The sequence below is a fragment of the Brassica napus genome, chromosome C7 (assembly GCF_020379485.1).
Source record: "Brassica napus cultivar Da-Ae chromosome C7, Da-Ae, whole genome shotgun sequence".
Lineage (NCBI taxonomy): Eukaryota > Viridiplantae > Streptophyta > Magnoliopsida > Brassicales > Brassicaceae > Brassica > Brassica napus.
Genome location: NC_063450.1, coordinates 9840307 through 9853335, shown reverse-complemented (window position 1 = coordinate 9853335; position 13029 = coordinate 9840307). Strand labels below are relative to the sequence as shown.

Here is a 13029-nt window from a genome sequence, read left to right as displayed (position 1 = left end):
AATGCAATTTTTAGGCGTTTATTTCGAGATAACAGTTTTTGACCCCAACAATGTTTGCTTCTTGTTCTCGGTAAAATAATTCTAGAACGTCGTACAACCTTTTCAATAGAAATTATACGAAATTTATATTGCGAGAAATATTTTCCGGGGAATTTTAGACATTGATTCCGTCGTGACCGATTTTGACCCCAACACCCATTTGGGTTCGGATATCTAATCTCTCCGAATTCAATAACCGTTCGGGAATTTTGCTACTTCGGTTTGGATTTTTGGATTGGATTCAGATATGGGTTTGGTTATCCGATAAAATGTCAAGTCATAATAAATCATATGAATATGAAGTCTCATTAATAGATGATCATATTATATATATATATATATATATTAATATCATTTGAAATAAATTATATACTATATACAAATATAAAAATATTTTGATTTCAAAATTTGCAGTGAAATATTGTTGAGATCTTAAAATTTTAATTTAAAATTTTTTATTGAAATATCTAATATTAAATTTTTTGTGATTAACGGTTTAAATATTTGTTATAACAAATATACAAATGTTAAAAAAATCATATGAATAGGAAGTGTCAATAATAAATAATTATATTAAAATATAGTATATATCTATCTCAATATCACTAATTTTAATGTATACCATATAAAGTAAATAAAATGATTGTTTTGATTTATTTACCAAAAATTTGATTGTAAATAAACAAAAGGTATTGGTTTTAATTTATGTGCTTACTTTAATGTATATACTTTTACATATACAAATTATTTTTTAAATAGGTGGTTTCTAACATCTTATTTGATCCTGACAATCCTAGAAGCACACTTCTTCAAATCAAAGTTATTCTTAATATTGGAAGCACTATATATATTATTTCATTCAGATTAAATAATTTAGTCTTAATTTTTATTCCTATTTTTTTTTAATATCATGACAAGATTCCAATCACCTCCTTTTGAGTTTGTTCAAATAATGAGAGATTTGATCATTCGTCTAATATTTGTTTCTCCCTAATACCTTATATAGCTATTATAATTGTAAAAATGAGAGATTTGAACTATTTATTATAAGTTTTTTGGTTTATCATTTAATAAATCAAACAGTTATTATTTTATACAGAGTTTACATGTACTAGAATGGTAAAGTATTATATATATTTTTTATCTGTGTACTCTTAAGTAACTAAACCTCAAAAGTGTAGGCTAATAAAATAAGTAATTTGTTTTGTTGTTGTAGAATTATATGATTTTTAGACCGAACTGGTGAATATATACTAGATTGACATTTATATTTCGAGTCCGCGGTTATGTTATATAACAACTTGATATATTAGATTTGAACACTAACCTGTTAATAGAGTTTGCCGGTGATTTTCTTCAAAAATTTATTCTTAGATATGTATCTGGAGTAGAACTAATTTTTACAAATGTCTATCTTTTTAAATTGACACTTATGTAATTCACCGAATTCATAGAAGAATTTTAAAAAAGAAACTAAACTCATATCAATGAAACATAGACGAAAAAGAAAGTACAATTTAATAGAGGTAGAAAATGAAATCACTTATTGAGAGTCAATAATAAACAAATCGAGAGCAGAAAACCTAATCCGTTTTCGTCATTATAAAATCGATGTAGCCTATTTGGTTTTGGTGATTTGTGTCAGCCGCAAAACTTAATTTCCTTTTGTGCATATGAAGTCTTAAAAATAATTAAAATGAGTTGTAATACGTTAACTCTTCAACAACGATGATATATTTAAGAAACCAACATTTGTATTCGTCATTTTAAAATCGATAAAGATTGTTGTGTTGCAAAATGTTAATACCATTTAATGAACAAACATTATTATAAAAACTGGGGGCATAGGCCTCCGCGCAAGCGCGGAGCCAGATATGTTATTGATATATTGTGTTGTGTTGTTTTGCGTATGAGACTTTGCCGTTTGTTTTATTTTATATATATTTGTTCTCCGATGTTATCTATAATGGTGAAGATTGGGATTTACAGGCGAAACAACTCGGTTAGGTTGATATAAAAATGACCAAATAATTCATATTTGTTGTTATTTTCATGGCTTATCTCCGTATTGATTTAATTAACCATTAGTGTTATTAGCGCTTTTAAGTTGAGGTTTATGGGGTTTGTTGTGATTATGTACGTAGTTATTAGTATATAAATCAAATAAGTGCTAAGGAGATGCTGTAGTTTGTGAAGTTATTGAAACTGTGCAGTAGATGTGATTGTGAGTAGAATTGTGTATTATGTGTTTCGTGGGTTTTCTTTTTGGTAAACCTTAGGTCGCTTTGTGTGGCTAGAATACGTTGTGGTGAGTTTATGATTTTTATTTTATTTTTAGTGTTCAAATGGCATATTGCGAAGGTACGATTATATGTTTGTTGTTTCTTTAAATTTGTTTTTAAAAAATGTTTGTGGTTTTATATGTGTTGCGGTTAGTTTTTTGTTGTGGTGGTTTCTTTGAGTTCGAGGGAAGGTTATTTTAAATAATGCAGAGTTTGCAACTGAAGGTGCATCTGAAATTGAGATATAATTATAATCATATGTGTTACGTTTAGCAACAACACAAACTTAATATAATTTGTTGTAATATTTTTCTCCTAAAAGGTTTTATTCTTTGTTTGGCTGAAGGAACTCTCCGAATTGTTTTCTTTTCAGAATATCAAAACATACAAACACTCCAAAACAACTCTCATGATGAAATGTCTTTACTTGAGTCAAAAACTTTGGCTAGTGGTAGTTTGAGAATTCATTCATCGTTTATCTCTTGCTTTCTATTGAACACATGAGGTTTCATTGGATTATTATACCTTAAGCAAAAGGAATCCGATTTTATATGTAACACATACTACATCATAAAATTTAAGAATCAAGAATAACTGTGACTATTGTTTATATTTTATCTTTTTCCAACATGGAATTGGAAAATCGAGTTTTGATAAGTAACAAAATCAAAAGCCAAGCCAATCAAAAGCCAAGCCAATATTGGTCATCGTTGTTTGCAATGCAAGCCTTGCGTCTCTCTCTGTTCGATCATAATTCAACAAAATCACAGCTTTCTTCCCATAAACCAGATGTTTGTTTTCATGTTAGAGAAGAGACAAAAATCTTTAATTTTTTGTAACACAAACTTCATTAGCTAGAACTTAAAACCCCAAAGAGTACAAAACAGAGTTTTCAGAAAACAGAGCATGTTTTGCCAACACATCGGCCTCACTGTTCCTGCTACGAGGAATCCAAATAAAAGAACAGAATTTGAAAGAAACAGCACAATGGAGGATATCCGCAACTATTCCATACAGTTCCGGAGGTGCCGACTGCGGCTTGAGCGCTGCTACCAGTTGAGTAGAGTCAGACTCGAAGATAACCTGCTGGATTCCCAACTCTTTACACTTCATAATCGCAGCTCGAAGGGCCAAGCCCTCAGCACTAAGCGGAGATCTGACTGATCTCGATGCAGTTTCAAACTGAACCTTACTACCTGTATGCTTCATAACCCAGCCGAATCCTGCTGTATTCGAGTCACCCCTCCACGCCGCATCAACCGCAACTACTGTAGTTCCTTCCGGTAGCCTCAGAGGAAGGGGTATTGCCTTCTTACGTGGTGTCACCTTTTCCTGGGACAGGAACCATTCTCGGGCCATAACCACCGCCTTGGTAATAGTTTCTTCCGGGGTTGATGTCTTGTTATTGAAAATCAGGTTGATCCTGGCTATCCAGATCGCCCATAAAATCCATGGGACCAAAGACCCAGCTTGTAGGCCGACTGGGGGAAGTGAGACTACTCTACAAAGGTCGGGCCACAACTCTGCCAAATCTACCAATCCTCTAAGGTCAAAGCCTGTGCTAAGCGGAGCCAACTCCCAAACCTTCTTAGCAAACCTGCAATGAAGAAGAAGATGATTCGTAGATTCAATCTCATTGCATCTTTTGCAGTGTTGATCAACGTTTATATGGCGTGCCACCAGTCTCTCTCCTACTGCTAGAGCTCCTTGAAAGATCTTCCATAGGAAGAGCTTAACCTTTGGCGCCACTGGTAGCCTCCACACATCTCTATGCCAGTTACTCAGAGTTGAGTTAGCAAACTGGCCATCATCACATTCTTCCAGGGCGGCGTAGTAACCTGACTTAGTAGTGAAAGCGCCAGATTTTGTCTTCAGCCAAACCAGCTTATCCGGAGCCCCGTTAGTACTCGGTTTAATGAGCTTGATTCTCTCCTCTTCAAAGGGGATCCATCGTCGAATAGCTTCGCTGTCCCATTCCCGCGTGTTTGGCAGGAAAAGGTCTGACACTGTAAGGGATAAGCTGTCTTCATTTGCTGGTCCCATTGGTCGCTCCTGTTGGGTGAGACTCAGCCATGCATCGTCCCAAACTCCAACTGAAGCACCGTCACCAATCACCCAACCCGCATGCTTAAGCGCCAAATTTCTCCCTACCAGGATCCCATGCCACCCGTGGGAGACCGATGAAGCTTGTTGCACTGTAAGAAAGCTTTCCTCATGACAATATTTGCCAAACAAAACTCTACTGAGCAGGCAAGAGGGGTTATTGATGAGCCGCCAGCTAAGCTTGGCCAGGAAATCATCATTAAAACATTCAAAGTCTCTCACCCCCAGTCCACCCAGAGATTTAGGTTGTTTCATTTTGTCCCACGACACCCAAGCCATCTTCTTATTCCCATCCGGTCCATCCCACCAAAAGCGGGTGAGGGCCGATTGGATTCTTCTAATCAGTGATGCAGGAAGCTTAAAGCATGTCATGGAGTATGAAGGAATGGGTGAGAGGACACTCTGTAGCATCGTTAACTTTCCAGCGGTAGAGAGTTTCCGATTAGCCCAGCTCTTTGCCTTTTGTTCAATTCTACTAACTATTGAGTTGAAGAGATCTTTCTTTTTGCGCCCAAAGTGCTCGGGGAGGCCGAGATACTTGCCAACTCCTCCCTCACCATGAATTTGCAATATGTCTGCAACCCTTCCTTTCAGCGCATCCGGATTCCTTTTAGACGACCATTTGCTTGGGCTTTGTTACATAGTCCCGAGAGAACTTCACTACACAATATGAAGATGTATGGTGAGAGTGGGTCTCCTTGCCGGATTCCCCTACTCGGTTTAACTCTTCCTCTAGGCGAGCCGTTGATGAGGAAGGCGTATGTAACTGAAGTCACGCAAGCCATGATCAAAGTAACCCATCGGCGATGAAACCCCAATCTCAGCAGAACATGCTCAATAAAGTTCCACTCTAATCTGTCATAGGCTTTGCTCATGTCGGTCTTGACCGCCATTGAGCATCTCTTCTCAGCGTCAGAAGTCTTCAGATAGTGCAAAACCTCATGCGTGATTAAGACATTATCTGAGATGGCTCTACCGGCAACAAAAGCGGACTGGTTTTCTGAGACAATAGATGGAAGCAGAGGCTGCAGTCTCTTGGATAGCAACTTAGAGATAATTTTGTAGTATACATTGCACAGGGCTATCGGTCGATAGTCAGCCACTGATTTCGGAGACTGTATCTTCGGTATCAATCGGATAAAGGTCTCATTTACTCTGTTCGGGAGAGAACCAGTAGCAAAGAAAGCTTGTATCTCCTCCACAATTTCCTTTCCAATGGAATCCCAATTGGAATGGAAAAAACTAGCTGAGAACCCATCGGGTCCGGGCGCTTTGTCGGAGTGAATCGAGAAGACTGCATCCTTAATCTCTTGCGACGTGGGGGGGCTAATCAGTTGCTCATTCTCAGGATCAGAGATAATTGGCTGGAGTGCTTCCTCGACTATCTCTCTGCTGTCTCCGTGGCCAGTAGTGAATAATGTCTGGAAATAATTCACTATAGCTTTGCTGATTTTGTCCTCCGTGTAAACCAACTCTCCTGATGCATCCTCGAGAACAGAGAAGGCATTGATCCGCTTACGATTTCTGGTAATAGCATGAAAGAAGCCTGAGTTTCTATCTCCCAATCGGAGCCACAGTAAGCGACTTCTCTGTTTCCAATACTCTTCTTCTTTCCTGTAGGCTTCTTGCAGTTCAGAGGTAATTTTCTGGATGAGGTTTGTATCATTTGCCATGTCCGTTTCGGCTGCTTCCAGAGCCTCCTTCATCTTATCGATAGCAAGTCTACTGTTACGTTGTTGCTTCTTACTCCAGTAGGAGATTGCGCTTCGGGTAAGGGCTATACGCTGGGTGACTGACTTATTACGAGCTTCCCTCCACGTGGTTTTGATCAGTTCCTGAACTTCAGGGTTATCTCGCAGTCGTCGATCAAAACGAAAGACGCCCCTTCTCCGTTTCTTCTCAGGTTCGAAAATGGAGGCAATAGGTTTATGATCACTTCCTTCGTATGTAAGATACACGCTTCTGGCTGTAGGGAAGCGCTCTGCCCAATTGGAGTTGGCAGCAGCTCTATCAAGCCTACATCGGACCAAATAATCACCTCGCTGCCCTCGCCAAGAGAGAGGATCCCCCGAGTACTGAAGATCATATAGGTCTCCTTCTGAGTAAAAGGTTCGAAGATCATTGTAGGAGCTTTCAGGTCTTTGTAGTCCCCCCTCTTTCTCAGTTTCATTTAAAATGTCATTGAAATCTCCTGTAATGAACCAGGGGGCATCTCTAGCATCTGATACTGATATCAAATAAGTCCACAACTCGCGGCGCTTAATATAGTCTGTGTCAGCATACACGAACGAGGAGAAGAAGCTCTTGCCCTCATATTCCACTACCGTATCGATCAGGTTAGCATTTGCTTCAATGACTTCCACTTTAACTCTTTCCTTCCAGAGTAAAGCTAAACCTCCCGCACCATGCCCCATTGGGGAAACGATCTCAAAAAAATCAAAGCCTAGCTGCTCAAGTTTCTTCATTACAAACTCGTTGGGATTTTTTGTTTCAGAGAGAAAGAGGATATCCGGATCAATATCATGCTTGATATCCTTCAGATGTTGGACCGTCGAGGGATTCCCTAACCCTCGAACGTTCCAACTTACAATTTTTAAGGACCGAGAGTTGACGGATTGTGAAAATCCGTCTTCCTCTTGCGGGCTAGTGGAATGAGATTGCAGAGGGGTTGGTTATCTGAGCTTCGCGTTCCTGATCTTTGCGGTTCATCCCTGCGAGAAGCTTTACCCACTGCCCCAGTACCACCGCTGCCACGAGCTGTACTCAGCTTTCTTCTAGCCAAAGGCGGTTTGGTCTGTTGGGTCTTCCTCTTCTTTGAGCAGGAGCCCTGGAGCGTTTTTGGACTACTCTGAATTCTTCTTGGCCCTGGTGGTCGACCAGGTTTGCGTTTTAAGATCGGTTCTGCCATCTCAGGTGGAGCAGTCTCTATCGAGGGCCCGAGCCATTGGAGAGCCGGAACCCGGGGGCTTACAGTTGTTGGTTCCTCTAAAGGGGTCATCTCATGGCTAGCTAACTCCGCCAGGAGCATATTTGTAGCTGCTTCCTCAACCTCCCCTTCTTCTTCTGCTAGTCTAAATCTCTCTTGACGCGCCGCTCTTTCGGTAGGATCAACACAATTGGTGTACTTTGTCATGACATCTCTAACTTCTTCCATAGCTCCCTCAAGGGCTTCGTGAGGGATTTGTTGCAGTAACTGAGGTGATCCCTCCTGAAGGGGAACCCCCCTAGCAGGAGTCTCATTTACACTCCTTGAAGAGCTTGATCTTTCCCGTCTTTGAGTTTCTCCCATAGTTTGTTGTTTCCTCTCTGTTCTTGGACTGGCCTCCCTCTGCTCCTTAGAGTATAAATTTCCTTTAATGGGGGGGGGGGATTTTGGGGAGTTGCCCCTGATTACTTCTCTATACTCCATCTGCCTTTTATTTGCTTTACCTCTAGAGAGGAGAGTCTCTCCTCTGTCCCTAGGTGCTTCATAGCGGGATCTTTTGTAGGCTAGAGGTTCTCTGTGGTAACCACCACTTAGTCTATCTTTCAGGAAATCCCGAGATCTTTTGTACGTCTGATGAGAAGTATTGTCATGGGTGACATCTCTTCTTCTCTCGTAGTGTGGCGGGATATTTTGAGATCTAGAGGAGACCCTGTTGTTAGAGGTTTCCCTATCGCTCCCCGTGTGGTGGTTCACTGAGGATTGAATTGGTGGTGGATCTTTTCCCGCAAGTTGGCGTGCTGCTTCCGCTCTCTTCTGAGCTTTGAGTTCCAGACAGTCTCTGAGTTCGTGATCCAGACGACCGCAGACAGTGCAATGTTTCTCTAGTTTTTCATAAACTAGAGTGGCCGTGACCTCTTCTTCCTCCGAGAATTCCACTACGGTTTGTTTGATGAGTGGGAGCCGACCATTGATGTGGACTTTCATTCGGAATACAAGGGACGTAATCTCCGATGTATCATAGATTCCAATGTTTTCTCCAATGGTACGTATCGTCGCCTCTGTCCACAAATGGACAGGGATTCCTTGGACCTTAATCCAGAATGGTATTAAAGATGGGAAGTCTGGTGATGTAGTTGGCTGCCATCTCTCAAGGATAATCATCCATTTAGCATAGTGGAAAGGTCGCTGCTCCAGAACCGCTAAGAGATCTGACTCCAGAGCGAACTGAAATTGGAAAAGACCTTGGCCAAGGTCTGAGCCCATTGGTTTCACCTCTGTCTTCCAATGTTCAGTGAAAAAAGGGATGAGAGACCAGACTTTCTGGACTGAGGGATTGGTGACTTTGCCTATGATGGTAAGAGTATGCTTCTTGAGTAAGGCAGAGTTATCCGACGCCGGAATCTTAACTCTGGCTGTTCGCGGGGCCTGGTAGGGTTCCAATTGTAAACCCTTACCCTTATCTACAGCTGGTAAGCGTCTATGAGCCATGGTTTCAGGTTTGTAGGATACTGAGAGTATTACTATCAGAACTAGTAGCCACCAGTAAGGGAGATAGTAACTGGGGAGAGCTTTCCTAATCTGCAGACAGCTTGAGGATTAGGGTCTTTCCTTCTTCATCAGTTAAGCCCTTCTAGCAGGCATGGGTAGCTAGAGAGGTGGACGGAGGCGGTCCCTCCGACCATGTCGGGGGAGTGAACCCGGCGGAAAGGTCTGCACGCTCAAAGGAAGAGTTGTAATATCCACTGGATATTTCCAAAAGCAGAAAGAATTTGAAAAAGATTTCTGGTTTGCAGGAAAAAGATGCTAAACCCGGAAAGAAACCGCTAGATAAACCGAGATTGCTACAAAGGTCAACTTGCTATGGACCGTTCTTGGTTAGTGTGCCTGGGAGAGAAAAAGCTTTTTTTGCGACAAAAATCTTTAAAATCAATGCTTTTATGAGAAATGTTTTTTTTTGGTGCAAAACTTTTAAGAGAAATGTTAGTACCATGAATTCATAGAAAATTCAGAGAGAACATCAGTAAGATCTTGGCCGTAAGTTACTGACGTTTTTTATGGGAGATAGAAGAGTCTAGAAAATTTTACCTCACAACCCATAATCATATATATAAATATAATGCCACTCTTTTATGGGAAATAGAAGAGTCTAGTCATCCTACTTCTAAAGCCGCATGTAAAGACAGAGGGTTTTGTGTAAAGTGAACCTTTCCAAACTCTGATGTTGATATAATTGCCAGGGTTCGATTATTTTCGGTGAATTCGTTACAGTATTTGCTATGGGATTAACCTGAGAAGGAATGGTCTATCAACAAACATGAAAAAGTGATTATTATATTTTTAGGATTTTTTTTAACCAAGTACCGTATATAAACTTCCAGAAACATCGCCAAACTTTTCAATGACCCCAGAGACAGGGACATGAAAGCCATGATCGGGGCCGGTTATTAAGTGGACAAACGGTGTGACCGTTTCGGGCCCAAAGCCCATATCCTCTCCGTATAATATTAATTAAGGGGCCAAATTTTTTTATAATCTATATTTTTATATATAAAAAATTATAAATATAATAAATAAAAGTGAAAAGGGCCAAAATTATTTGATATGTATATAGTTTTATTTTCATTACAAAATATTACGGATTAAATTTTAAAAACATTTTAAACATTATCTACATATAAATTTTAGAGGATAAAAAAAAAATATTTTTCACCCTAGGGCTCGTAATAGTATTGAGCCGGAGCTGGCCATGATAATCCTATAACAGTTTGTGAAGAAACGCATCAGTGACTGTAGAAGTGTTTTTTAGCCTTTTGAGAATCGTTATTTTAATACGGAAATAACTATTCTAGTTGTGTACCTGAGGTGCTAGTCGGAATATCACCAAAGATCCATCAAGAAAGGCATTTCGATTCACATTCTTCCCAAGGAGGCCTCTAATCGAAAACTTCCGGCCCTATCAATGTACAAACGATATTAGGATGTATTGCAACATATCAGTTAACATCATTTGCTCTGAGAGTTTTCTAAATATTCGCAAAATAACAGTTATTATGGTATATAGTAAGCTACTATGTAAACAGTTTTACCTTGATCCAGAATCTGGTGCTGTCCTCCACTGACTGGAATACTGATATGCTACAGAGAGTGTACGTGAGGAGGAAGAGAGTAGAGGGAGGAAGAGAGGAGAGGAGAATGAAGTGTAGAGAGAGGAGAGGAGTTGTTATGAGTTTAATAAAAGGTTACACGTGTGGTATAGAGTTTGTTACAGTTGTTATTGGGCCTCGCACTATATAAGAGGACCCAAGAGGAATATGTGAGGGGGGTTAGTTGGTGAGTCTTGAGCTTGCTTCTCTTGATGAGCAAGATCGTATTGGCTTGAGTCTCTGGTTTGTGGAGATCAAGAGTGGGAGGTTGGGCGGTTCTATCAATATACACCTTTGGTTCAATGAAATTGGTGCGTCGTGAGCGTTCTGGATCGAGACTTCGCGACAATCGCGCGCGATGACGAAGAAGACGAGAGATGGCGGAGATTCGCAATCGGAGCTGCCGATAACCTTGGACGGTCTAGCGTCGACACTTCAGGAGCATACGGCATATCAGATCGCGACGAATCGTCGATTTGTGGATTCGTTTTGCGAGTTGGAGAAAAACGCGAATGCAATGGAGTCGCGAATCGAGGCTTCGTTGGAGGCGAAGATTGACGAGTGCTATGAGAAGATGTGTGCGCGTTTGGAGAAGAAACTGTCGAAGAGCATCGAGGTTCCCGACGATTCGCCACCTCCGTATCGCCATCCGAATTATCAGGTACATCACTCGAATATGGAACCTGGCCGTAGCGTGCGAATGGATGAAATGGGAGATCGGAACTCGATTGTGGGGAGTAGGGAACGTATGTTGAAGAGAGTAGAGTTACCAATCTTTGATGGTACGGATCCTTATGGTTGGTTTGCTTTAGCGGAAAGATTTTTTCGGATTGGAGGTTTTGATGAAAGAACGAAGCTGGAGGTTGTATCTGTGAGCTTAGCGGGAGATGTATTAAGCTGGTTCAACAGTGAGATGCATAGAAGAACCTTTCGAAGTTGGATGGAGTTTAAAGAAAAGATGATAACGAGGTTCAGTAAGAAAAGTTCAGAGATCCCAGTCAGCCGTTCTTTGCGGTAACACAGACAGGCTCGGTAGCACAATACATTCACACTTTTGAAGATCTCTCAACACAAGTTACAGGGTTAACTGATCGTCAACTGGAATGGATATTCATGAATGGTCTGAAGGCTGAGATGAGAGAAGTGGTTAATATGTGTAAGCCTGTTGATTTGGAGGAGATGATATCGACAGCGTATCAGATGGAAGACAGTGTACTGTATCGAGTTGTTTGTCGGGAGCGGCAACAAGACGCAAAGGCAGGTCAGAAAGGAACGTTTACTAAGTCGTTTACGTCCTCTAAAAGCAGTTCAGGTTGGACACCTAAACCTCCGCAAGTTAAACAAGGCGAAACAAGTAATCAGAGACCACAGCTACGTTTAACTGAAGCGCAAATTACAGAGAAGAAACGATTGGGATTGTGCTTTACATGTGATGAAAAGTGGTCACGACAACATTGGTGTTCAAATCGAGCCTTACAAGTGCTTACGGTGGTTAATGGTTTGGAAATGGAGATATTGGATCAGTCATTGATACAGGTTGAGGAGGAAGTAGAAGGTACAGAGGCTTCAATGATGGGATTGTCTTTCAGTTCGTTTTTGGGGTTATCTTCTCCGACGACAACAAAACTCAGGGGATTGATTAAGAAGAACAGCGTGGTAGTGATGATCGATAGCGGCGCAACACACAACTTTATCTCACCGGCAGCAGTTCAAAAGATCAAACTCACAGCTACTAGGTATGACAACCTAAATGTGCTGTTGGGAACGGGTGTATCGGTGCAGAGAACAGGTGTCTGTCAGGGTGTGCAGGTGGTGTTACCGGAGATGTCATTCACAGATGATTTTATAGTACTGGAGCTGGGCAATGTAGATGTTATATTGGGAGTACAGTGGTTGCGGACATTGGGCAAGTGCAATGTGGATTGGGAGAACAACGAGTGGTCTTTCTATTATCAAGGGAAGATGGTGACATTGAAGGGAGATCCATCGTTAAATGCGCAGAACATGTCATTAAAAACTCTATCCAATAGCGTGAGGACAGAAGCGAAGAAGGGAATGCTTAATATGGAAATTACGGAGGGCGTAGGGGAGCAGTTACCGACGATCGTTGAGCAGACATTGAAGCAATATGAGGAAGTGTTCCAGAAACCAAAAGGCTTACCGCCAATGAGAGGCAGAGAACATTCTATTACTCTACAACCAAACTCTCAGCCTATTAGCGTGAGGCCCTATCGATACCCTCATGCGCACAAAGAGGCCATGGAGAAGTTAGTACAGGAGATGTTGGAAGAAGGGTTGGTGCGACCGAGTCAGAGTCCGTATTCAAGCCCAGTCCTTTTAGTAAAGAAGAAGGATAACTCACACAGATTTTGTGTAGACTACAGGGCTTTGAACAGAGCAACCGTTGCAGATAAATATCCGATACCTATGATCGACCAGTTGCTAGATGAGTTACATGGAGCAAAGGTATTTTCGAAGTTAGATCTGAGAGCTGGGTATCATCAGATAAGGATGACTGAGAAGGATATTGAGAAGA

The 13029-nt window shown here is 41.0% G+C and overlaps 1 long non-coding RNA gene across 1 annotated transcript; it reads right to left on the bottom strand.

The window, feature by feature from the left end:
• Nucleotides 1-9041: 9041 nt before the first annotated feature.
• Nucleotides 9042-10478, bottom strand: LOC125590713. The gene is made up of 3 exons (XR_007326715.1): nucleotides 10437-10478; nucleotides 10208-10303; nucleotides 9042-10105 (listed from the first exon to the last, which is right to left on the bottom strand). It is a non-coding gene; the product is annotated as an uncharacterized LOC125590713 (long non-coding RNA).
• Between the last annotated feature and the right edge of the window lie 2551 nt (nucleotides 10479-13029).